Source organism: Chlamydotis macqueenii, chromosome 1, assembly GCF_036417535.1.
Source record: "Chlamydotis macqueenii isolate bChlMac1 chromosome 1, bChlMac1.mat, whole genome shotgun sequence".
NCBI classification, from domain to species: Eukaryota; Metazoa; Chordata; class Aves; order Otidiformes; family Otididae; genus Chlamydotis; species Chlamydotis macqueenii.
In genome coordinates, this window is record NC_141556.1 from 51,117,715 (window position 1) to 51,143,387 (window position 25,673).

The 25,673-nt window shown below is 43.0% G+C and overlaps 1 long non-coding RNA gene and 3 other non-coding genes across 4 annotated transcripts in view; 2 read left to right on the forward strand and 2 right to left on the reverse strand.

The window, feature by feature from the left end:
• Window positions 1-19,774, reverse strand: part of LOC147602028 (uncharacterized) — a 36,091-nt gene extending 16,317 nt beyond the window's left edge. The window contains exons 1-2 of the long non-coding RNA XR_015257569.1: window positions 19,581-19,774; window positions 12,290-12,425 (exon numbers count right to left, since the gene is read on the reverse strand). This is a non-coding gene — a long non-coding RNA (uncharacterized LOC147602028). The remainder of the gene's footprint in view (window positions 1-12,289; window positions 12,426-19,580) is intronic.
• On the forward strand, window positions 19,068-19,139 carry TRNAD-GUC (transfer RNA aspartic acid (anticodon GUC)). Its single transcript has one exon. It is a non-coding gene; the product is annotated as a tRNA-Asp (tRNA).
• Window positions 19,290-19,361, reverse strand: TRNAD-GUC (transfer RNA aspartic acid (anticodon GUC)). Its single transcript has one exon. It is a non-coding gene; the product is annotated as a tRNA-Asp (tRNA).
• Window positions 19,775-19,799: 25 nt separating the features above from the next.
• On the forward strand, window positions 19,800-19,871 carry TRNAW-CCA (transfer RNA tryptophan (anticodon CCA)). The gene has a single exon. It is a non-coding gene; the product is annotated as a tRNA-Trp (tRNA).
• The last annotated feature ends 5,802 nt before the right edge of the window (window positions 19,872-25,673 follow it).

Sequence of the window (25,673 nt, forward strand, 5' to 3'; positions counted from 1 at the left end):
CATCATTGATGTAAGCTGAGGAAAAATGCAGCTGAATGTCTGATCCTGATTCCCCTCAGTTTTATACAACTGCACAGGACAGGGAGCCCAGTTAAAGCCACTGGAGCCCTTGGCTCCAACAGACACCAATGCTGACAGTATGTGAAACTGCACTGGCATCCTATTGGTTCAAAAAGCGTAGGTTGGGCATATATGGTCCTACAACTGTGAATATAGTGACAGTGCTACTAGGGCAGTGCTTGGAATATAGATTTATAAACTCTGAAATATTTCTGTTAACTGCTGTGATCCCACAACTGAGTTGTGCAGCTAAGCTGACTGGTTACATGTCAGAGTGCTCGCATTTTCTGTTTGGATAATATGCAAAAGTCTACTCTACAAAGTGCATCCTAATCATTCAACATTTTCAATTGTTTTAAATTTCAAAATAAATGCAATTACAATTTAATTTGGCAATGAGTTTTTCTTAATCGAATTATATACATTATATATACATATACATTTTTCAATGTGTTCAATTTTTCAGAACCTACAAGCAGCATACCAAAATCTCCATATTGCAAAGAGCCACCCCTGTAACAGAGAAGGAACATCCAGCACTGGTTCACAGACAGATGGTTACAGTAGATCCACAAGGTCCCACCACCTCCTCCTGCCAGTTGAGGCTGGGTTAGATGGATAGCTGAATCCTTCTGTGGCCCAGGATTGTCTGTCCCACCACATTACTCCAGTGGCTGTGGGTTCAGATCACCGCACCGACTCTTTGCCAGTGCTACCCCATAACTCACCACATGACATAGCAGCAGCAGAGCAACTTCACTTCAATAGCTCATCAGCTGCTGAAGGCTCAAAAATCACATTTGGACATTCTGGACAGAGGATATGAATTATGAGAAGTTCAGGAGCCTAAGCCAGTGTTAGTACTCACTAATGTGCAATTTCCCAGATGAACACTGGGAAAGGACAGAAGGGGAAACTTTGTGTTCCAAAGCATCCTGTAGTTCAGCCTACCCACAGAAGCTGCACTGGTCTAAAGTCTGGAGTAGTCACTTTGTTGACATTTTTTCTTTAGAAAAATCTCAAGGGAATTTGTTAAGCATCTCTGGCCCTCATCATTCTCAAGTTTGTCACAAGACTATCTTCTTGCAGTCCCTGTAAGCTATGGCAACACAGCATGTGCTGCTTAGGTGATGCTGATATGCCAAGGCCCTGTGCACAGTAGCCTGTCTTATCCTCATTGCACAGCAAAGCTACATCATTTGCTGCACCTGCTGCAGACATAAAGAAGAGCTTGCCCTGAAGCATACTTTGATCTCTGTTGCTATTTTTTCTTTCTTTATTCAGAACTTTTTGTTTTTCTTTTTCCCAGCTTGCAAATCTCTCCTAACTGCTGTCTGCAAGCGTAACTACTGAACAATTTAACTATCCCTCTGCAACATTTTTGAAGCTATTAAAGCATGTAGAAATTCAAAGAAGGGAAGAAAATCTGGTTCAGGAAATGGGAGGACTGTTGGAATTACAGTGTCATATTTTGAAGTTCTCCCTGGAGAAAATACATTGTTGAGAACAGCAAATATAAGTGCTAGTTATTTAAGAACTCCCCCCTTACATATCTTTGCCCCTGTCAGTTAATGCACTCAAGTTTAATTAGATTCTTATTAAATATTGCTAATTTCTTGCCCAAATCATATTAAAACTTAATTGGCAATGCTTCTTTCCTACATATTTTTATTTATCCTATTTTTCTCTTCCCAGGCCAGCTGGGTTTAGTTTAATAGAGCCCCATTCCCTTAACCTCACAAGCAATTGATTCCTTTTTGCTTCTTTGGTTTTTTTTCCTATTAGTATGCATGCACTTCTATCCTGTTGTGTTTTTATTCCTCTCCAGCTACTGTGTAGTTTTTCCTGAACAAGAGCATTACACAGGCTTAATTCTTGACATAAATGTAATAACTCCAGAGAGACTGTACATGCAGATCTGTGTTCTGAGGCTTTAATCTAGAAATGAGCTCCAAATTTAGAACAAATTGGTTACACAAATCAGCCGCTCATATAACTTTTTCCTAGTATCCTGAGACAGTGGTGCCATATGCAATGAATATAAGCCAGTTATCTCTCTGACACTCGCTGCAGGTGAATAAAAAACAGAAGAAACACACTGAGATCTCATTTTCTTCTCTTCATCATCCATGTCAGTGGTGAAGAACTGGTTATAATTAGAACCCTTAGATCTTCTGAATATAAGTGTTGAAGGACTCTAGAGCTTTGGAGGGAGTTGCCTGGAAGGACTTGAGAAAGAACTGGGGAATAGTCCTTCCTCCCTACAGCTTGTTAACTAGTACCACTTGTTAACTAGTACCAACTAGTACCACTGGAGGGAATGTATTCCATGCTGGTAAAGATCTATACATACCTTCTGTTCTCCCCAGACACGTGGGTGAATATTGAAATCCTGACTCAGCCACACAAGGGAATGGTGGAATTCTTAAAACATCTCTGAATCCACTGGCAGCAGTTAAAGGCTTTTTCCTGACCAGAACCGAAAGTAATTACTTGGAAAAAAAAAGTTATATTAAAAATGTAACATTTAAAAAATAATTATGTTCAAAAGCTTAAGGCATATTTATGATAGAAAGCAGGGACCTACATCCCTGTACACAGGTGACATTACTAAGTTTTCTTGTTAAAATGCTGCAGTTTAGTTCAATCCAAGTTATTTGGATCTTTCTGTTTATAAATCTTTATTACAAAAAGCTTTTCACCAGAGAACGCTTGACAATGCTTGATCATTTATTTGCCTTCCAATAAACTTCAAAATCAAATGAAGAGACGTCTGGTTCCCTAAGTTAAAAATAAAAATTGTTCAATCTTGGCTCTGAGTAGAATATTATTAATATATCGTGTCACAAGAAAGATGCTGCATGACCTCAGTCTCCTTATAACTTGGATCAGATGAAAGGGGTTTGGAAGTTGACCACAGACCCACCACTAAGTATTTGTAGGCTGAACATGTACTTCAATTTGTAATGGCTTGGACATGGATTGGCTTCCTTATAATTTGTCTTTCTAGCATTTCCATTACCATTTTCTGTTTGTCAGGTACAACATTAGCATATAGTGCCCTATAACACATTTGCAGCATAATGAGGCTGATGAACACAGAAGTATTTTAGCAACTTCAGCTGTTGTGCTTTCACCCTTTGAAAGATAATTGCCATAATGGAGCACTTTACTATTTTGATCTTGTAAAGCATGAAGTCTCATTACAACTGTACACTAATCAGGACTGTCTATCAGTCCTTGCTCACATGAATAACTGTTTACAGCCTCTGTTACAAAATGCTTTGTCCCTTACTTTTTCTTCCTGTGGCTTCTGCTACTTATACCTCTCTTTTCCTAGTGATAAGATTTTTATGTAATTTAGTGAAATAAAACATTAATTTCTTCCTATGCCATACCTCTCTTCTCACCCCCTTAAACCCTTTTCAAGGTTCACCCAAGGAAGGGAGAGGAGAGGAAAGTTTTCAGAATTAATTTCATAGGATCAGAGGATAATGCAGGTTGGAAGGGACCTTCAGGATGTCTCTAGTCCAATGTTCTGATCAAACCAGAGGCAGCTATGAGATCAGACCAAGTTGCTCTGGGGTTTATTCAGTCAGATCTTGCAAATGTCCAAGGATGGTGACTGCACAGCCTCTCTGGGCTCCTGTTCTGCTTCTTGTTTGTCTTCATGGGGAAAACGGCTTTCCTTAGAGCCAGTCTTAACCCCTCTTATTTCACTTTATAGCCTTTGTCTCCTGGCTTCCATCATCCACTGCTATGAAGATCCTGGCTGCACCTGCTCAATCACCTCCTTGTAGGAGCTGGGAAGGCTGCTCTTAGGTCCTCGAAACCATCTTTTCTCCAGGCTGAACAAGCCCCGTTCCTTTAGCTTCCACTCATAGGGCAGGCCCTCCAGCCTAATTGCCATGGTGGCCATTAGCTGACTTTGCTCCAGTTTATTGATGTCTTTTGCTTTGAGGAGCCCAGAACATATAGTATCTAGGTGTGATCTAACAAAGGCTGGTAGAGGGAGATAAACACATTCTTCAGTCTACAAACTGTGCTGCTGTTAATACAGCTCAGCATGCTTTCTCTGATTCCAGGGCACACCACTGGCTTATGTTCAGCTTTCTGACAGCCAGTACCTTCAGGTTCTTTTGTACAGAGCTCCTCTTAGACTGAAGCCCCTAGCTTATATCGTTGCCAGTGGCTTATTCTTCTCACATATAGGACTTTGCACTTGTCCTTGTTGAAGTTCATAAGGTTCCTGTTCGTCAATCCCGCCAGCCTGTCAGAACAGCAGCCCTGATCTGAAGTGCATCAAACAGCCCCCTCAATCTGGTGTGATCCACAAACTTGATGAGGATGCTCTCTGTCTCCTCTACAACTCTAGAAATGCAATCTGAGGACGTAGATAGAAAAAGAGCACAAAAGAAAAGCCATGGGACTGAGAGAAGAGTTTAGACGTAGAGATATTCCTATGTAATTGTTACCTTTGGGACTCCTATCGGTTGTGTATACAAGGGGGCACAGCAGGATGATGCAACTGTTTTTCTGAGGATTGACGTATTTTGCTACGTTTTTCTGCAGATTTCTAGTATTGTAAGTAGATGGTGTCCTGCACCAAGAACTACATTGTCTCAAAAAAAATTAGTAAAATCACTTGAGGAGACACTGAGCTCATTGTTCTTAAGGAAACAAGCAAGCCTCTGTATTTTCTGATCACTTCAGTCTTGTGATGTTTATTTCAGTATCATGGACTAACACTTCAACTGTGTAGTAACCCCTCAGGAGCTCTGACTAGAAGCCATTTGTCAATGTTTTTTGTCATTACTCTGGTTCATACACCTCTTTCTTCTCATTACCATCAGCTTAGCCTCTTCCAAATATGTCAGGAAGATGATGCAGAAGATTTGGGGAGTTTAAGTTCATATTTGCAGAGAACTACTGCCCTAATGTTTTTATTTCAGAAGTACTGTGGTGATACAATTCAAAATCAACAGCTAGCAACAGAATCAATTTCACAAAATGTACTTAATATTTCAGTCATGGAGAATTTTCTTATGAGGCCTCAGGTGTCATGGTTTGTAATGAGAGATAATATCTTTTATTTTTGCAATTTATAGAACGGGGGGAAGAAAAAAGAGACATTTTAAGACAATGTAGTCTGAAATAGTGTTGGCAGAAGACTCCCTGTTGTTGCCTGATGGAGACATTCACATTTAATGACAAGTTGAGTGTATTTCATTCACATCTTTGACTTCTGACACTCGGGTCTCAGATCTCCTCAGTCTCTCTTTCAAGTTAATATTCTGCAATAGCACTGCTTAGAAATAACTGAAACTTACATGTTCTTAAATCACTCCTTTCTTAATCTCTCTGTCTCCTATGAAAATAATGTCATCAGTTATACTTGAAGACCAGGAATCTACATCAGAAAAATACACAATCACTCAGACCCAGCAGGATTCATGCAAGGGGAGTGGCTGGATAGTTTAACTAGCAGTGTATGTTAGACCCCCGTCCTGACGTCCTTGGTTTCTCTGAACTTTTTGCCTGCTATTAGCCATTGACTAACTCTGTGCTAGTTTCAGCAGATGTAATGATGATGCTGCTTCTTTAGTCTGGGTGTTTTCTCCTTCAGTGGCTGACAGAAGGCTAAGAGAAACTCTCCATTTCAGATCTCTTAGCTACAGAGAGAGAGGGACAAGTTGCAGAGACATGCTTATGACCTGGAACCATGTCCAGCACCTCAGCTCTCTCCAGTACCATGACCAATACATCCATGGTATGTGGATCTCTAGGAAAATGAGAAATGGTTTACAGGACAACTTAAAGAAATGTTGTAAATGGGGTACTCCTGCAGCATGCCAGCTGTCTGACAGCTGCAGGCTGTAGAAAAGCAAATAGTGGGTATTTAAAAGGTTAACTACTTTAAGGGACTTCAAAAGAGGATGAGAAACCTCTTCCCTTTAGAAAAATGTAGAAGCCACAGCTATGTCAACTAGATGCATGACAGAAGAACTCTTTGTAATACCAATACTTTCAAAACCTTTTACAGTCTTTCTTATGTTATCTTCTGCTACAAACTTTTTGTCTTTTCCAGTTCATCTGCATTTAGAAAGCAAGGAATAACTAATCATATAATGAAATTAAATCATCTCACATCTTTAGTTACTTGAAAGCAGTCTCATCTATGAAAATATATTTATACCCTATATATTTATTTTTACAGTTTGCAAAGATGGTGAAATACATACATCTTTCTGAGAACAACACAGTTCAGTGACTCTTCAGCAGCTGCTATTAGGCATCTGCTGTACAAATGACTCTATCACTTGCATTAAACACTCAGTCCAGCAATCCAGCTTGTGTGTCCTTTGGATAATGTCTTTGATGAATAGACCCTCTTATCCTTCATTTACAATCTATTATTAATAACGATCTCTGTGATCACCCAGACACAAAGAATTAAGACAATAACTCAGTAAGTGAATACCAGAGCCTTTGCTTGCCCAACGGATTAAGTTTCTGCCAAAAGAATATTGCTTCAGATATAATGAGGAGCAATTACCATACAGGCTTGGAAGGTATTTATACATAGTATATTAAGTTAAAATATTCCCTTTTCTTGGGAGTTGCCTTGTAGTAGCACTAAAACTATCAATTAAATTACCTAAGGAAACACATTTCAATATAAAACAATCTTCATTCCCAGTGTAACCATCTCTTTAGTAATAAAATAGGGGGTTGATGCCCCATCCCTGGAAACATTCAAGGCCAGGTTGGATGAGGCTCTGAGCAACCTGATCTGATTGGAGATGTCCCTGCTCCTTGCAGAGGAGTTGGACTAGGTGACCTTTGAAGATCCCTTCCAACCCTAACCATTCTATGATTCTATGAAAATACCAAGAATATAAATTAAAGCTTTTGTGTATAACCATCTTCCTGTAGACAAACTTAATGAAAGAAAAAAAATGAGTCAGAGTAGATCATATTTCTGTGTTGCTGAAATCATAAACTTTAGGAAGTAACTCCTTGGGACAAGGAGAAGTATATGAAACAAGCAGTAACAACAATTTCCCAGTCAAACGAGTTTACCTTTATGCCACCTAACTTTGGATACTGTAGGCAGGCCAGAATAACACTCTACTGGCCTAACACTGAAGTGCTGTCTCTGTCTGTCTACTGACTCTATAGGGAAGGAGTGTTCACAGTATTCTCATTAAGTATTGCAGTTAGGAGCTAGGACATAAGTGATTGCGATTTGGGCATCGCTGTTACATGCACGCAGAGGGAAAAGATGAATGTAGGCACAAGAGCCTGCCGAGCTGCTCAGATCTCTGACCAGTTAAACTTTTGATGGTGTGCGTGGCATGCCTCCTGTTGTTGGTCCCCATCCTTTCTTTGTACTATATCCAATCATTTAGGACTAGCCATGAAACTGCTGTTCTTGATGTGTAACTTCATGCTGTTTTCCCTTTTCAGAAAGTGACCTGGCGCAGGGAGAGAGCACACTGCACAATGGCTATCTCTTGGCTGTATCGTTTGAACACATGAAGGAAATGTTGTGGTTTATGAGCTGCAGAAACTGTAGTCATAGCCTTCCAAATTTGATATCCTCTTTCCGTAAGTTCTGTGCATATTTTTCTGTCTATAAACATAGCTTTCACTACCTTGCCTTTCCAAAAGCTATGATTTCTCTCTATTTCATTCACCAAAATCTCAAACTAAGTAATTGTTTTACCACAGAGGAAGTTTAAATATGGAACTAGCACAAGGCAACACCCAAATTCTGAATGCATCCTGAAACACAATGATTCAAATTTGAGATATGTATCTATCCACAACATCCTTCTCCCAAATATCTCAGCTGAAGTTTTGCATCCAGTCTGCAGAACTGCAGTGCTCCTCTGTCCCTCCCTAAACTGTAGGCAAACTCAGATCTAGATCTAAACTTTACACACAAGCATGTCTCCAGTTAAGAGAACAGGGATATTATTAATTGGCCCTGTAGTGTCCATTTTTGAGTACAGTTGTTCTTTCACTTCCAAATATAGGGAAAACAGATTGCTACACTCTGCAGTTATAGGAGGTAGCATATGATAAGAATGAGTGCTGTAATAGGATATCCACAATCCATTTACCTAAAAAAAAAAAATGTATAAATTTGGTATTTTAATCTTTCATCCTATGAAAATACAATGCTACTCTACAGGGATGGTTAGAATTTAGGAACTCTCTGCATACTAAGGATTTTTTTTCTGAATAAAAGTGATGACCAGAAGATTGATTGATCAATCCATCAATCTATCTTCTGATATCTCTTCTGCCCCAAATATACATCTTTTGTTCAGATTCCTAGACTGATCTAAATAGTCTCACAAAGCTGCACCCCATCAACTTTGAAATCTTCTAGGGAATTGTACCAGATGATGGGCACTGTAAAAGTGATTCCATACCCAGGTTTAAGGATTGGCACACCCCTAAGAGTCAAATGCCTTGGTGCTTGCCAATTATCCTGAAATTATCCTTAATATAAACCAGGTTAAGACAGAAGTAAAACTCAAAAGGTTGGTTTCAGCATTGTATTGGAATGGAGCCCCTCTGCAAAGTGTTTTCTTTCTCTCTTTTGTTTAAAAAAATGCATTCAGGAAAATACACACTCTAAATGCATTAATCATTATTTATCTAACGGGGGTATTTATTAATTTTAAATAACTACTATTCAAAAATACTAATATAATTATTTGTTAGAAGTAAATTTTTAAAACATTATGAGTCTATATTTTTAAGTCTCTATAGGAAGCAGAGTTGTTTTACAAATATTTAGAAAGTGAAAATTTGACCTACTTTAGCTCCTTTTGCCTCTGATTTTACCATTTTGTGTATCTAAGCAGTTTAAGCATGTTTGCTGGCTTCTAAATACTATCTTCACTCTTTATTCCTTTTCCTGCACTGTAGAGGCCTCATTAACATGCACCTAATCTAGGAATGTACTAACAGTCAGGTTCTCTCATCAACACATATTGCTCTTGACAGTGCTTAGCTATAAATAGTCAAGCTCAGCTTTTAATCATATGATGTAGAGTTATGAATGACTTTCCCTTCCTAATGTACTGTTTCAATCATTTTAAACATGGCTAAAACTTCTTACATTCTTTCTAGACTCAGGAGCTAGATTTATTTAAAATTTGGTAACTTATTGCTGATTCAATTGATTTTGAAAACAAAAAGGCATTCCAAAAGTAGTTGGTTTCGTAGATGTAAAACAAACACACAGTGTGGAAATGTCAGGTAAAGAACTTGCTGAATAATACAGGACTTCCTCACATGAAGAAATGTGATTTAGAAATACTAAAGTTCATACTAAATGTTTTAGAATAATATGCTGACACATGCAATATATTCCTTATCTGCTTCTGTGTGTCTTACAGGTTAAAGCACCGTTCCAAGAACTTGCAGGTGTGCAGAATGATGTTAAATAGGCCTTAAGAATGCCAGGCTATTATACTTAAATATACTAGTAGGTGAATCATAGAGAATTCTTCATTCTGTCATAGACAAATATATATATATTCTATTACAGATGTGCAGCTCTCACTCATAATATTGTTTGTTTGGCGGTTTTTTGAAAACCTGAAATTAGCTGTGTGAAATAATTCTGAAAAGCTGAAATTTCAGACTCAGTATCCCAATAAGTTAATTTAAAAGTTACCTGATAAGTTTGTTTAAATTCTCTTGCTTAGGCAGAAGAGTTTGTAGGATCAGGATTTTGCCCATGTCAAACTCGGCAAAAATTTGATATCTTGAGCTGAATTTTCTCAGAAGTGTGAAATATTATTGGTATTTAGCACTGAAATCCTTTCAAAAAGCTTAGTCTTCCTCCCATTTAGAAAACTGGTTCTAAAAAATACCTTTAGCATTTCCCTTTTTACTTTTTGTAAAATGTATCAGAAAAGATCATGCTCCCCTCATCTATTTAAACAGAAGAGCCTACATAATTTCTTCCAATACAAGTAGTCAATCTACAGAAAAACTACTTTTTCCTGTCTTCTTCTTTTCATAGTTTCTGAAATGCTATAATTAAAAGTATATCAATGTATTGACCTAGGAATGTTCATACAGAGGAGTTAAATTAAAACATATGGTTCCTCTCTGGTTCCAGGGAAGAGTACTTGAACTCTGTTACCACGTAAAAGAAGGGACAGGAGCATTCATTGATTTGGGAGACCTACCACGTTCGGTAATGAGGAGTTACACTGCAGAGATGGGGTACTGAGATGCACCAGTGATGCAATCTTAATAATTTTCTTCCTCTGTCAGTCTTGCTACACTGAGAATGGGCAACTGCAGAGTCACTCAACTCTAGCTGAAAGGGTTAGTTTCATCCTTTGCAAGATCCCCAAAAGATGGGTCCTTCCCACATACATAAATAGGGGAAATGATCTAACTGCTTCCCCATTTCCTGCTCTTCTTTATACTTTCTTTCCTCTCTTTTCTAAATCCATTATTAGTAACAAATGGGAAAAAAAACCCCAGGCATTAACTGCACATCTGGTTTAGCTCTGGCAAAACTCTTAGGATGCAAGTGGCAACAGCTGTCAAGTGCCTTAATCTCAAAATGGAAATTTTCCTATTAGAACTTTCTGTAAGAGACTGATTGATTTTTGCTGCCAAGTGAAACAAGCCAGTCCCATAGTTAAGACACTGTTGTAACTCCTCTCTTTTCCAAATACATAATAGCAAAATGCTATCCATGAATTCAGCTAAGAGAATGTGAGGGAGGGGAAACGAGTGATGCATTCTCCAGACATTTTGACCCAGATTGCTAGAACTTCATTTTAGGGGCTGGTTTTGCGTAAGATGAAATGGATTTAAGAGATATGAGATATGATTATTTTTTTCTCCTCTGTTTAATACAACAGGCAACGTAAAATAATAACCTCCATTTCTGCTAGTAAACTAATTTTGAATCAGTAATTTTACCTGACTAGAAAGTAGAACATTTCTGAATGCCACCAGAGGGAGCCAATGCAATTGCAAACTTGAAATTCGGAAAGATCATTATCTTGCAAAATAGCAGACAGCGAAGAAATAAAATTATTGTTCTGAAGCACAGTATTTGTGCTTTTCAAAGTAAAAAATCTCCTCCACATTCCAGTCACACGTAATGAGGAACACTAATGTAAATAAAATTTTTTAAAAACTTACTTATATTTTTTTCCCCCAGGAATAGATGTATTATTTTGCATCTCACTGCACTTTAATAACCCTTTATTTTAATTGTTTACTGTCACCTTGATAATGACTCCCTTCACATTTTGCCCCACACCAACTCCTAAGTCTTTTTCTCATCTCTTTGAACTGACATCTCCAAACCAGTAATTGCAGATCACCACCTCCCATCCTTATAAACTCTGAGAAAGATGTAAAATGTCGTGTATTCTCTGAACCTGATTATGCCTAGCAATACATCTGATATTTTTTCTATTGCTGCTTTTTCTTTATTTTACTAGAACTAAGAGTAATTTGGTGATTGTCAGGCAATGTATTGCACATACACAATAGTTAAGCTCTTACTTCAAGCAGCTGTTCTCTAAACACATCGTTCTCAACAGTTCCTCATTTGTGGTTTTGACTATTCAACTGACTTTAAATATTCATCTCTTGTTTCAAATTTACAGTGCACTGTGATTCATTTCTGTATCTTTTTTAAGTGTCGGGTTTTTACAATTGAGCAAGATGGTTAACCATCCATCACATCTTGAACAATCTCTGGTGAATGTGCACATTTGCTCCTCTCTATCATGAATAATATTGGAAATAGCAATTAATTTCTGTAAGGGCTTTTTAATGTTTTATTTTAGACCATCTTCCTTCCTTCATCTAATAAATCTAAAACCCTATCCACTTCCCTTCTATTGCTTGTCCACCCACTGAAAATTGTGTCAGAAGCAAAAGAAGCCAATCACAGGATCATCTCCTGGCACGGCTGAACAGGATCAGTAGTTTTCTCCAGCCTCTGGGTCATTCTTTTGCACCTGCATGACTTGTCCAAGACATGGGGCATGCATTTTTCTTCAAGGAGAAAGAGTAAAACAAAAAAAAAAAAAAAAGGGAGTGGAGGAGGAAGAATAGTAAAAAGGGAGACAAAAAGACTGCAGAGTGAAGCCAGAAGCAGGAGTAATAGTACAATACATGACAAGGATAAAAACCAACTACTGAAATGAGAATTAAGCCTTACTGATTTTTGTTAGTCATGAGGATCACTGGGGGTTTCTCAAGCTCTCCTTGTGCACAGGGATTACAGCAATCGCTGGAGTACACCTCTGAGTAAGGAAAAGAAGAATGTGGTTTCCATGCCATGTGGTCCTTGTATCCTAAAGAAAGGAGAAGGGAGGAAACTATTATCCTATCACACCATACTTTTGTCTAGAAAGAGAGCTATTCTTCTGTTCCTCACAGAAGTGCACAACACAATGAAGCAGTAAAGGGTGGCAACTGGAGCACCAGGAACCACAGTGAAGCCAGTACTACAGCAAATTGCTAGAATACTGGTAGTTTTGACGGAGTGCTTGGTTGTTAAAACAAATTAGTCATCAACTCTGTCTCTTGCTATGGCTATTCTTAGCACTTTTGGGGTTTTAACATTTATCATAATTTTTTTTCAAAGTATTCATCAAGCTCTGAAGGTCTTCTCTTAATCAGACTCTTGGAGAAAGATTGCTAACTGACATTATATTGTTCTTGCTCCATTAACTCGGATGCCATTTAGAAGATTCCAAACTGTCATTTGTTATGCTTTCTACTTAATACCAAATGCTTTCACAGACAAAGTGTACCTTGATGATGCACTATGATGTTTCACTATCTGCTCACAATACTGCTTTCTCTCTCACAGTGTTTTCTAAACTCTGGATTTAGTGAGTCATCAATACATTTTTCAGCGATGCATATCTGATGCATGCCGAAACTTCTCAAAACCTTCACGAAAGTAGCAAAACATACATAAATTTCCCTTTATACTTCCATGACATATTTTGTTAGTGTTTTCAAGGTGAGGTCAGTTTCCCTTGGGTTACTAGATAAAAACTAAGCTGACTTCTATTAATTCTTGGCTCAGCACACTGACTTTTTTAACCCGCTGATTTTTCAGTACTACAGTAGTCAAACTACTACAGTCTGTCAAACTTAGAGTCTTTTACAGCTTAGCTGCATAAACACTCTTCTGAAATTACTCTGAAACTATGTATCTTATACACCAAAAGAGGTGTATTCTGCACACAAATTGATCAACCTTCCTCCTACTGAGTCCGATCCTCTGATTTCTAAGCAGGACAGCTCTCAGATTTTTGCTATTTTAAAGTTGAAACTAGTCATTAAACCCAGCCAGCTTCCACTTTTCCTGGTTTGAATTTTCCAGTTTGTTACGGTAGCTATTCAGTACACTTGCTTGGCAATCCCTTCTGAGGGGAAAAGTGATCAGAATGCAGATTCCCTCTGAGAAGTTTATTCCTATTGGGAGTATCCATTGGATTTAAACCATGCTATAGGAATATAAATGGCTAGATTCAACTATCCAACTTTTCTTTCAGAATGTTTTTACCTAAACAGAAAATACAGTTCAGCATGGGCGCTTCTTGTCTATTTTATTTCACAATTCTTAGGACATAAATTTTCAAGCCCTGAGATTCCTCCAATGAGTTTTTTAAAGGCTCCATTTATTAGACAGTTCACATGATGCAACACAGAGAGGAAGCTGCACAGCTGTGTGGCTGCATTTAGTACTGTACAAACTAAACTAGACTTAAGGGGAAAGCCCCTTAAGTCCCTCCTCCCACTAATCCAGCAGGCACTGACATACCATGTCACAGTCCCCTTTACCTTGAATTTCTTCAGCTCTTGATGTTACATGGGATGTCTGATCACTCGTTCCCTTAAGTGATGTAAACTGATTTTTCTAGGAACTTCTAAAACTTCATTTTAGCTTACCAAAATACATTAGCATGGAAAGAGATCACTAAGTCATACAGACCGCACAACAAATCCATTACAATGGACATAAATTGTATAAGGCAAAAAACTATACAGAAAGAAGCCCTGTATATGACATTTGATAACTCATACATTCTTACTGAAAAGCTCTTTAAATCCGGTGCTGCGAATTTCATAGGGTGAGACGGAAAAATAAATGGAAAATAGAACACAAAGAGCAGATGGAGTGTTGGATATGTGTGAATGGGCAGCAATAAGAGCATGTAGAATAGCTATGAAGAGTAATCAGAATCAAAGGTATTCAATTTGCAGCAGCTCTTATGGACTGCAGCATCCTAAAGACCACATCAGTGAAGGGCTTCACTTCTCATCTAGGGTTTATGTTTTTACATCAATTTAGAAGCGTTAATATCTGCAGGTATAGAAGGCTTTTTTCCCTCCCACTGAATATAAAATTACAGTCATTGGGCTGAAATGACTTGTGCCATTTTACAGCTGGCAAAGAGATGAGGGCCTGTCACCAACTTAGCTGTCACCAACTGCTGGTTCTGAGGACTGTCCTCATTTCTTTCAAGCCAGCCAGATCATTGTTGCAACTACAGCTAGGAAGGAACTGCTGGTGCAAGGAGCTGGCCTAACAACATTTTGTCCTACACTTAGCACTGCTGACACCTTCCAGATCACCCCATAAACTGCAGAAGAGGCAACAGGAATGGTCTTCTGTAGATTTTTAATTTTTTTCTCAGTTTGGACCTCAAATATTTTAACAGAGTAACTCTTCTGTATCAGGGCAGTTCTCCAGAAGGCTGTGGTGCTTTGCAGGTGACACCAAACAGGTGTCACTCAGTACTCACCTTCACTAATCTGAAGCAGATATATTTTTAAGTTTGAATACATTTCATGCTAACCAAAAAGGTACCTCAAGAAAATAAAAAGTAATCACAATATCAAACAGCTTCCTATTTGTATAAAATATGATCATCAGTCCAGTTGTTTATGTGAAAAATAAAGCTTAACATATTTAATGAGAAGGCATCATTTTCAGAGTGCGGTTCAATAAGCAGTTTATACTGAGAGACGATCTGGCATAAGAGGCTTGATCTAGTGCAAGACATGGCTAAATTTTAAGCAGCTATTTTAAATTAGAGATAGTACCTTGGCTTTGTACCACTGCTAACCATGAACATGCACTGTGTCAAAATCACTGCTTCCGGACTCTGGGATGCCAGCACAGCTGCACTCTGAGAGTATTTTGTGCAGCCCAGCCTTCTGCCTGGGGGACCAGGCAGTGCCTCTGAGGCAGCACTGCTGCACTTCACAGTTTGTGTCTCAGATCTGCAAAGGAACCACGGTCTCAGCATTGCACCTGGGCAACCATAGTGCCAGAAGCAAGGGCAGTTCTATGGGGCAGAAGAAGTACTAGCAGCTGCAACAACATGGATCCATCTCAGATCCCACTGCCAAGGATGGTATCAGCTGTGCTGAACCTCAACATGCCAATAACAATATATGTTCCTTGTCAAGGCAAATAAATATCAGCAGGTGATACCGGTGGATGACATCAAATTGAGGAGAGTGACTGACACACTCAAGGTCAAGGCTGTCATTCAGCAGAATTTTGACAGGCTGGAGAAATGGGCCAACCTAACTGTCTTCAAATTCAACAAAGGCAAATGCAGAGTCCTCCGCCTTGGGTAGAATAACTCCAAACAACAGCCAGGAGCTGACTGGGTAGACCGCTGCTTTGCAGATGAAGTCTTGGAGGTCCCAGTGAACAAGGATGGACATGAGTGAGCAATTCCTATTGCAGCAATGAAAGCACATCATATACTGGTCCGCATTAGTAACAGCATAGCCAGAAGGTCAAGGGAAGTGATTACTGGCCTCACCCCTATTTGGCAGTTGTGAGACTGCCTATGGAGTACTGTGCACAGTCCGGGGCACTGCACCGCAAGAATGATACAAACTGCAATGAGCTCAACAGAGGATGAGCAAAAGAACAGGGAGCTGGAGTATGTTACAAACAAGGAGACACCGAGAGAGCTGGGTTTGTTCAGCCTGAAGAAGAGAAAGCTACTGGACAATCTAATTGTGTCTTCAGCTACCCAGTAGGCTGGAAGAGAGAAGATGGAGCCAGGCTCTTTTTGGAGGTGCACAACAAAATGACAGGAGGCAAACAATCAAGTTGCAACATGGCAAATTCCAAGTAGATATAAGGGGGCAGGCTGGAATTCTTCACAGTGAGGGAGGGCAACCTATTGTGGCAAAGAGGTTGTGAACTCTCCTATCCATGACGATATTCAAAACTCAACTGGACAATTTGCAAGCTGAGCTTCAGCTGAGCAAGCTGAAGGGGAGGTAACTAGCTTCCAGTTACAATGATGCACCAGATCCCAACCCTACTCATGCTTATGGTCATGAAGGACCTCTTGCAGATGGCTGTTGCTCCAGGGAGCTGGTCCCTAGTGACTGCTGAGCACAAAGCTGGTACAATTACGAGGAAAGCATGGAACAAGATTGTTAGGACTGGAACTGGACACATGGAATAGTTGTATGCAGATCCTGAGGAGAAGGCAGATGCTTCACAGACTTTGGAACATCGACACTAGTTCCTAGTACCTGTTCTGCTTTGCGCTTACATGTCTCTGTGACAAATCAATGCGGAATGCACTTGCTCTGTAACTGCAAGCCATTACAGCTTTGTAATAGTCCATCCACTTCAAACCAGCACTTTTACTGTGCTGACTCATACCTCAATGTCTCTTCTTGCTCCCCTTCTTAGACAGCTTTGGATAAGTCATCTTCTTGGTTGGGGTACAGAAGGATGTCTTTGAAAGTCTGGCTTCAGAAGTGCATATAGGCTTCATTGAGAAAACAAAGGTGGCCATTGTTTTCACCACAGCAGGATAGTTGCTTAACCCTTCTTTAGGGGTGTTTAAGAATCACCATCACCAGCTCAGCCATAGCAGGTCATTTTAGCAGATATACTTGCTCCCTTTGCCAAATAGGGAGTGGGAGGAGGTTGTACAAGAGCATGAGCCAGCATATGGACTGGCACTGGTTCAGGGTTGCCTTGGTTGGAAAAAAGGTGTCAAGAATGTACAAGATTTAGTGGACATGGTGGAGTTATGTTGATGGTTGGACCTGATGATCTTGGAGGTCTTTTCCAATCTTAAAGATTCTATGATTCTAAGATGGCTCTTGCAGCCAGAAGTAGCTGTCCCAAAATGGCAATGGGTGTGCAGAAGCAGAGCAGTGAGTTGAGGCATGACCAAGGACTCTGGTTACTAAACTAGCTGCTTTCTAATAAAAACACCCTTTGCAACATACTGAGCTATTGAAAATGGTGCTTCAAGAATCTCTCTATAGGCTTTCCCCGTATCTCCAGCAGGTCCAGAACTCCCAGTCAGATCTTCTTTTGCCCTCAATGGACAAAGTGAAGAACACAAAAAAATGTCTATACAACTTGTTGTGAGCCTGGCTTTGGTATCCTGAAAGTGCCTAGCAATGCCACAGATTTGCGAGATGTTATGGAGATAGCAGAAGTGCCCTTCCAAGAGAATACAGCCCAAGGAGGGGTCTGTGCAGGAACCTGTGTCAAAACCAACTAAGAAAGGTCTGGCTGCAGCAAGCACCACCACTTCAACAAGTGGTTACATCTCATGGAACAGAAGGAACTGAGAAGTCTAAAAGGTCTAAACTAACGAAGTGTGAGTGGTCCCACAAAATGCAAAGAGGCAGTGTTTGATCCATCAGAAAGTCTCCCAGCTTAAAGTTAACCATCAACATCTTTGGAATAAAATTTGAACCTGCACAGGAAGTTTAGACCAGGCTAGAAACAGTGGTTTTGATCCTGCTCTGGGAGGTCCAAAGCCTACCACCTGATCACAGCCCTACCAGCTCACCTCATTACACCTCTAAAATAATGAAATTATTATAGGAGTTTAGTTCTTATTTTTTACTTGTCAGGATAAAATTTGAATTTGTTGCCTCCACAGAGAAACGTGTTTATATTAAAACGCTTAAAGGAGTAGGCTAATTTTTAGAAATGCTTGGTTTACAGGTCACTTATATTTAGATGTCTGTGTGTAGATTGCTGTTTGTCCTTTAGCCCTGCTTGTCTGAAAAAGCTAAGCTGGGTCCTTTTATCCAAAGAAATCCCTCAAAAGAGAACACCAGTTGTTCCAATTGCCCATTTATGTTTGGTGTTAATTCTTCATCTAACAAGCTAGTAAATTAAATATAGTTTCCTGTCTAACACCACTGTGATGCAAAGTTACAACCACGTTACTGCTGACCGAGTCGGTATCAAGCCATACGGTCAGTATGTGTCCTTCTGCCTTTTACTCTCAAATCTCAAAGTAATTGGTTTCCATTTCTCTCCTTCCCTTTTTAGGTAGGTACGAAGCAGGTGCTCGAGTCCCTTCAGCCCCAAGGACTGCTGACTTCAGGGCTTCTCAGGTTCCCGTAAAAAGAAACTGCCTGCGTGAACGAGATGCAAAAAAACCCAAAGACATCCGAGATGCAAAAAACAAACACATCCGAGCTGCTGCCCTCGAGTGGGGCGGTTTCCTTGCCTTGCCGTGCACAGATCGCTCCGCCGTGGGGCGGGAGGGAAGATGACAGCCACGAGTGGGGACCACAACTCCTCTCCCTCCCGACGCCACCACACGAGGTCTGGAAAGCTCCACACCACCACCAGCCACCAGGAAGCCTTCCTCCTCCCTCCGCCCCCTCCCCACCGCCTCCCCGTGCTGGCTGGTGCCAGCAGCGGCCGGCGCACCCGTTCCCGTCGCTGGGCCTGCGGCGCACGACGCTCAGCTGCTGCACACCGTGCAGGAGCCTCGGCCGAGCGCTGCCGCCCACACGGAGCCTCCCCGGGGCCGGGGGAAGGAAGAGTGGGGGCGGGCCGCAATATCCCCCGAGAGCCTCGCCGGGGCTCTGGGCAGCGCAGACCCACCCGGGGCCGGCGCCAAAGTCCCCCCTCCCCGCGGAGCGGCTGCGCGGGGGCGGGGGTGGTTCGCAGCTCCTCGTTAGTATAGTGGTGAGTATCCCCGCCTGTCACGCGGGAGACCGGGGTTCGATTCCCCGACGGGGAGAGGTGCCGCCGCGCCTTTTGTTTTCCCCGCCTTCCTCGCCTTGAGGTGCGCTAGGATCCGCCGGTGGCCCCTAGGGCGGCAAAAGGCGCCAGCCCGGGGCGCCGCGACGTTCCGCTGGTGCGGGGAGGAAATAAAATAATGCTAAACGGCCTCCCCGTCGGGGAATCGAACCCCGGTCTCCCGCGTGACAGGCGGGGATACTCACCACTATACTAACGAGGAAATGCCTTAACGTTGTGTTTTGCAGCACGGTATTTATGCGCAAACCCACAGGCAACAGAAGCGTCTCGGCAGAGAGGCGGTCTCTGAGCAGCGAGAGCCGGGGCACGCGAGCCAGCGTATGGCGGCAGTGCCGCGGAAGGCGAGCTCGGCAGCGCCGGAGGGGCAGGAGGCCCTTGCTGCTAGGGGCCGCTAGTGGGGGTGTGGGCGGAGTTAACGAACTTGCGCGGGAAGGCAGAAAGCTGGTGGCGGAGAGGGGCCGGCGCGGAGGGTGTGGTTTTAGTCGGTGCGGTTGCCATGGCCAGTCAGAAGGCTCTTCGCCCGCGCTGGACTCCGAGGCCGCGGCCCTTGGTTCCTCCGGTGCGGGCGTTGCGCTGTCGTTGCGCGGGCGGGGGCCCATGATGGGCGAGTTCTAAGACTCGAGAGGTGGTTGCGCAGCAGGACCTCGTGGCGCAACGGTAGCGCGTCTGACTCCAGATCAGAAGGCTGCGTGTTCGAATCACGTCGGGGTCACTTGTACTTTTCTCCCTCTCTTTCCTTTTTGTTTTGTCGGCCTTATCTCGGAGGAAACGGAGGGGCGTAAACTTTCTCTTGGTTCTCTGCCGGAACCGAGTCTGCGGGGAGGGAAAGGAGTGGAAGCCAGGGCGGGGGAAGCAAGCGCCGAGAGCTCGGAGAGAGGCTCTGGGGGCAGCCCTGGCTGCCAACAAAGCCCTGACGGGGAGGGAGAGGGGAGCGGGGCGCGCTTCAGCGGGTGTTGGATTTAGGCTGTGGAATAGAAAAACCTTCCCAAGAGTAGCCATTTCCCCACGCGCTGAGGTGTCAGAGGCAGAAAGGCAGAGAAAGTTTTGATCTAGATAGGAGATACCCAGTCCTAGAAGTAAGACCTTAGAACTGGACTGGAAAGTTTGACACTTAATGAAATTTCCTTAGGAGGGAAACGGAATAGTTTGTCAAAGGTCTGAATTTGAGGGACAGAAAGATGCTAGATATAAGATTCTAAGTTTGTAAGAAGTGGTTATTAGTGTTGTAAACCATGGCAGAAAATGAAGAGAATACAGAAGTCTTAGAAATCAGACGCAGCAGAGTCATCAAATTATGTGGGGTTTTTAAAGATAAATATTTTTTGTTTTAAAAGCTAACATTTGTTCCATATACCCTTAAAACCTTTCAAATACAGAAATTCTGCATCTTCCTTAAGTGCTCTGTTCCAATGCTTGGCTATCCTTACTGTTAGGAAGCAACCCTGTGTAGTTTAACCCTGATGTCTCTTTTGCTGTAACTTAAATCTAGTTGTCGTGCTATTACACTGGAGAACAGTTTATTCCCTTCCTTTTTATAGGTACTTCTTACATATTTGAAATTCGTTATGCCTCTCCATAGCTGTTCCAGGGTAACGACCGTATTTGCTGGGTGGGCCTCTGATTATTTGTATCACTTGTCTCTGGAGTCTTTCCAAGTGAGTGGCATTTTTAAGTGCTCAGAACTGACCACAGTATTTCAGCTGGCTCAGATTTTAGCAGGTCTGAATAGAATCATAGAAAAAAATAGTTTGTGTTGGAAGGGACCTTTAAAAGTCATCTAGTCCAACCCCCCTGCAAGGAGCAGGGACATCTCCAACCAGATCAGGTTGCTCAGAGCCCCATCCAACCTGGCCTTGAGTGTTTACAGGGATGGGGCATCTACCAACTCTCTGGGCAAACTGTTCCAGTGTTTCACCATTCTCATCGTAAATTTTTTTTTCCTTATGTCTAGTCTAAATCTACGCTCTCTTAGTTTAAAACCATTACCCCATGTCCTGTCACTACAGGCCTTGCTAAAAAGTTTGTCCCCATCTTTCCTATAGGCCACCTTTAGGTACTGGAAGACTGTTAAAAGGTCTCCCCAGAGTCTTCTATATTCCAGGTTGAACAGCTCCAGTTCTTTCAGCCTGTCCTTGTAGGAGAGGTGCTCTGATCATCTACGTAGCCCTCCTCTGGACTCGCTCCAGCAGGTCCATGTCTTTCCTGTGCTGAGGGCTCCAGAGCTGGATGCAGTACTCCAGTTAGGGTCTCAGGAGAGCAGAGCAGAGGGGGAGAATCAGCTCCCTCAACCTGCTGATCACAATTCTTTTGATGCAGCCCAGGATACGATGGGCCTTCTGAGCTGCGAGCACACATTGATGACTCATGTCCAGCTTTTCATCTACCAGTACCCCCAGGTCTCTCAGCAGGGCTGCACTCAGTCCCTTCATCCTCCAGACTGTACTGATACCAGGGGTTGCCTCGATCCACGTGCAAGACCTTGCACCTGGTCTTATTGAACCTCATGAGGTTTGCATGGGCCCACTTCTCAAGCTTGTCCAGGTCCCTCTGGATGGCATCCCGTCCCTCAAGCATGTAAACTGCACCACTCAGCTTGGTGTCATCTGCAAACTTGCTGAAGGTGTGCTCGATCCCACTGTCTATGTCACTGATGAAGGTGTTAAACAGTACTGGTCCCAATACAGACCCCTGAGGGACACCACTTATCACCGACTGCTACGTGGACATCGAGCCATTGACCACTACCCTCTGGATGCGACCGTCCAACCAATTCCTCATTCACCGAGCAGTCCACCCATTGAATCCATATCTCTCCAATTTAGAGAGAAGGATGTTGTGAGGACCCTGTCAAAGGCCTTACAGAAGTCCAGGCAGATGACATCCGTAGCTCTTCCCTTGTCGACTGATGTAGTCACTTCATCATAGACCAACTACTAGGTTGGTCAGGCAGGACTTGCCCTTGGTGAAGCCATGCTGGCTGTCTCGAACCACCTCTCTGTCCTCCATGTGCCTCAGCATAGCGTCTAGGAGGATTTGTTCCATGATCTTCCCAGGCACAGAGGTGAAGCTGACAGATCAGTAGTTCCTACGATCCTCCTTTTTACCCTTTTAAAAAATGACTGCAATGTTTCCCTCTTTCCAGTCAGCAGGGATATCAGCTGACTGCCATGACTTTTCAAGTATCACAGAGAGTGGCTTAGCAACTACATCAGCCAATTCCCTCAGGACTCTAGGATGCATCTTGTCAGGTCCCATAGACTTATGTATGTTCAGGTTCCTCAGGTGGTCACAGACCTGATCTTCTCTTACAGTTGGACGGACTTTGCTCCCCTAGTCCTCACCTTGCAATCCGTCCACTTGAGAGGTATGGGAAGAGGGATTACCAGTGAAGACTGAGGCAAAAAAGTTGTTGAGTACCTCAGCTTTCTCCTCATCCATTGTTACCAGTTCACCAGTCTTACTCATCAGGGGAGGTATACTTTCTTTGACCTTCCTTTTATGGATTTTCATACTTGTAGAAGCCCTTCTTATTGTTCCTTGCAGCCCTTGCCAAACTCATTTCCAGCTGCACCTTGGCCTTCCTGACCCCATCCCTACACAAACAGGCAGTGTCCCTATACTTTTCTCAGGATACCTGTCCCTGCTTCCACTGTCTGTGCATTTCCTTCCTACCCTTTAGTTTGACCAGCAGCTCTTGACTCAGCCATGCCAGTATTTTGCATCCCTTGCCTGCCTTTCTTCAATGGGCTCCCCTTGATGGGGCGGCCTGTAGCAAACATGAACCACAAGGTTCCCTTTGTTGCCTCAGTCTCTAATTCTCACCCATAAGCTTTCAGCCTGCTCGTGGCTGTTCTTCAGAGACAGCTCTTCTATCCATTTCTAGGTGAAGAGGGTAACACCTCCACCCCTCCTTCCTCACCTGATCCTTCTGAGCAGCCTGTAGTCATCAATAGCCACACTCCAGTCATGGGATTCATCCCACCACGTTTCTGTAATGGCAACTAGGTCATAGCTTTCTAGCAGTACAGTGGCTTCCAGCTCTTCCTGTTTGTTGCCCATGCTGCGTGCATTGGCACAGCGGGGCTGTCAGCCGTGTCACCTTCTTAGAGGAACAGCCCTTAATTCCTTTGAGGTATTTCATTGGTGTTTCCCTGTTGGCTCCTATTACCTCAGGAGCCCCTGGCTCATCTTCATAAGACTTCAAGTGTGTTGCGCTATAGCCAGCAGATCTCAGAGCAACAAGCTGAGGGCCCTTGCCATTACCCCGTCCCTCTAACCTTGGCATGCCATCCCACAGCTTGTCACAGGCAAGCTTGATATTATCCCCCTCCCACTTTGAGCCTAGTTTAAAGCTCCAGCAATAAACCCTGCTAGCTCATGTGCAAAGACCCTCTTCCCCCTTTGAGAAAGGTGAATCCCATCCGATGCCAGCAAGCCTGGTGCCTTGTAGGTCATCCCATTATCAAAAACCTAAAATTGTGGCAGTGACGCCAACCACAGAGCCATGTGTTAGTAGACTGTGTGTGCTTGTTCCTTCCAATGTTGTTGCCCGCAACTGGAAGGAGAGATGAAAAGATAACCTGTGCCCTGGATTCCCTTACCAACCTTCTCAAGGGCCTGAAGTCTTTTCTGATCACCTTTGGACTATGCATTGGAGCCTCATTGCCACCCCCATGGAAGAGCATAACGGGTAGTAGTCCAAGGGTGGTACTAAGCTAGGAAGTTTCCTCGTGATGTCCTTAACCCGAGCCCCAGGGAGGCAGCAGACTTCGCTAAGAGGAGGGTCTGTCCAGCATACTCAACCCTCTGTTCCCCTCAGAAGGGAGTCTCCTACAACTATAACTCATCTTTTTTTCCTCATGAAGGTGGTTGTGATATGGGGGCTAGGCCTTTCTGACCCTGGCAACACCTCTGGTGTAGATGGACCGTCATCCAGATCATCCACTGAGTAGTCCTCCAGAGCCTCATACCTCTTGTATAGAGGTGTTTGGGAAGGCTGAGTGAGCAAGGAGCGAGTTAATCTGCCACCCTGAGCATGAACTTGCTTCCTTTCTTTCTTTTCCTTTCCTTCCAGCTACTACCTTCTGCCAGGCAGGAGGAGGATACAGGATCCCCTTGATCTGTTTTTTTTCTGGTGGCTGTTCCTGTTTCTGTCTCAGGGAGGGCAGAGCTTGGTTCCACCAGTCTATCTATTTCTCAGACTCCCTGATGCTCCTTAACCTTTCTACTTTCTCTCATAGCTCTGCCACCAGGCTGAGCAGGGCATCCACCTGGTCACACACTTCACACAGCCATTCTCGCTACTGCCACCCATTACCAGTGAAAGGCTCTGGCACTCCCTGCAGCCTGAAACATGGACAGCTGCATGCTTCCCTGGGAGCTCTGCCTAGGTTGCTACATACATCCTGGTGAGCACAGAGGACAGAACTTTCTGCCAGGTTGATACCATGGCTAAGTTCCTTCTGAGAAGGTGATGACTATGAACTGGATTCACCTCTTGAGCTGACGGAGTTACTACAGCCTTCCTGCATGAACTGCCACGCAAACTGATGTGCCATGCTGTGGCTAACGTGCCATGGTCTGTTCGCAGTGCTCCTGGTTGCCAGCACTCCCTAGGCTGCTTTTTATAGGTGTGAGGGGGCTGCCGTTGCTTTGGCAGTGCCCAGGCCTTGTCAGTAGCTTCCGCGAGAGCTACTGGCTCCTGCAGGACTCTCCACTGCTGTGGCTTTGCCTTGCAAAAAACCCTTTGCCCTTGGGAAAAAACCCTGAGTAGAAGAGGAGGACTGCCTCACGTGCTGTCCTGACTGGAGTTCCATTTATGTGGTTAGGCCTTTTTTTCTTTGGATGCATAACCTAGCAGATGTTTCCGTGGTCCCACAAAATACCTTATGTCTCTGCTTTACCGCCCATCAGAGAGCTGGATGTAAGAAGTGGTGGCAATCTGCTTGCATTCCTGTACCGCTGCCAAAGCAGGTGCTCTGCTCTAAGCATTGCAGATTGCTGCCAGACAGTATCTCCGGCTTGCAGTAAGGCCTAGGGGTTCATCTAGTGATAGTACAGAAGGTCTATTAATAGCAGTCAAAGTTTTCAGGGTGTGGTTTCACACAGCACCTAACGTGAGCGCAGATTGTCACACAATGGTCAGTCTCGCTTCCCCCGTTCCACTTGGCTCACGTCTTGCAATTGTGCAGCAGCAGCTGCTGGCTCAGCATGCAGATCTGGCAGCACGATGACTAGGTCCAACACAAGGAAAGTGTCAGGAGTACATGGCTTGGGAGAGAACAGAGAGCAGGATCATCCCTTTCAACAACAACCACAACTACCAATGGTTCGGTTAGATTTTTTTTCAGTTGTTCTTTGGAGGGAGAGCCTACTGTCCCTAAATCAAAATAATCTAGTAATGTTTCAAAACTAAATGAAAGAATTAAATGCGCCTTTGGTATGTGCAAACTCTCCCTCTTAATTTCCTGTCAGTAAAATGGGGATAATAATTTTCTTTAACCTCACAGCTGTT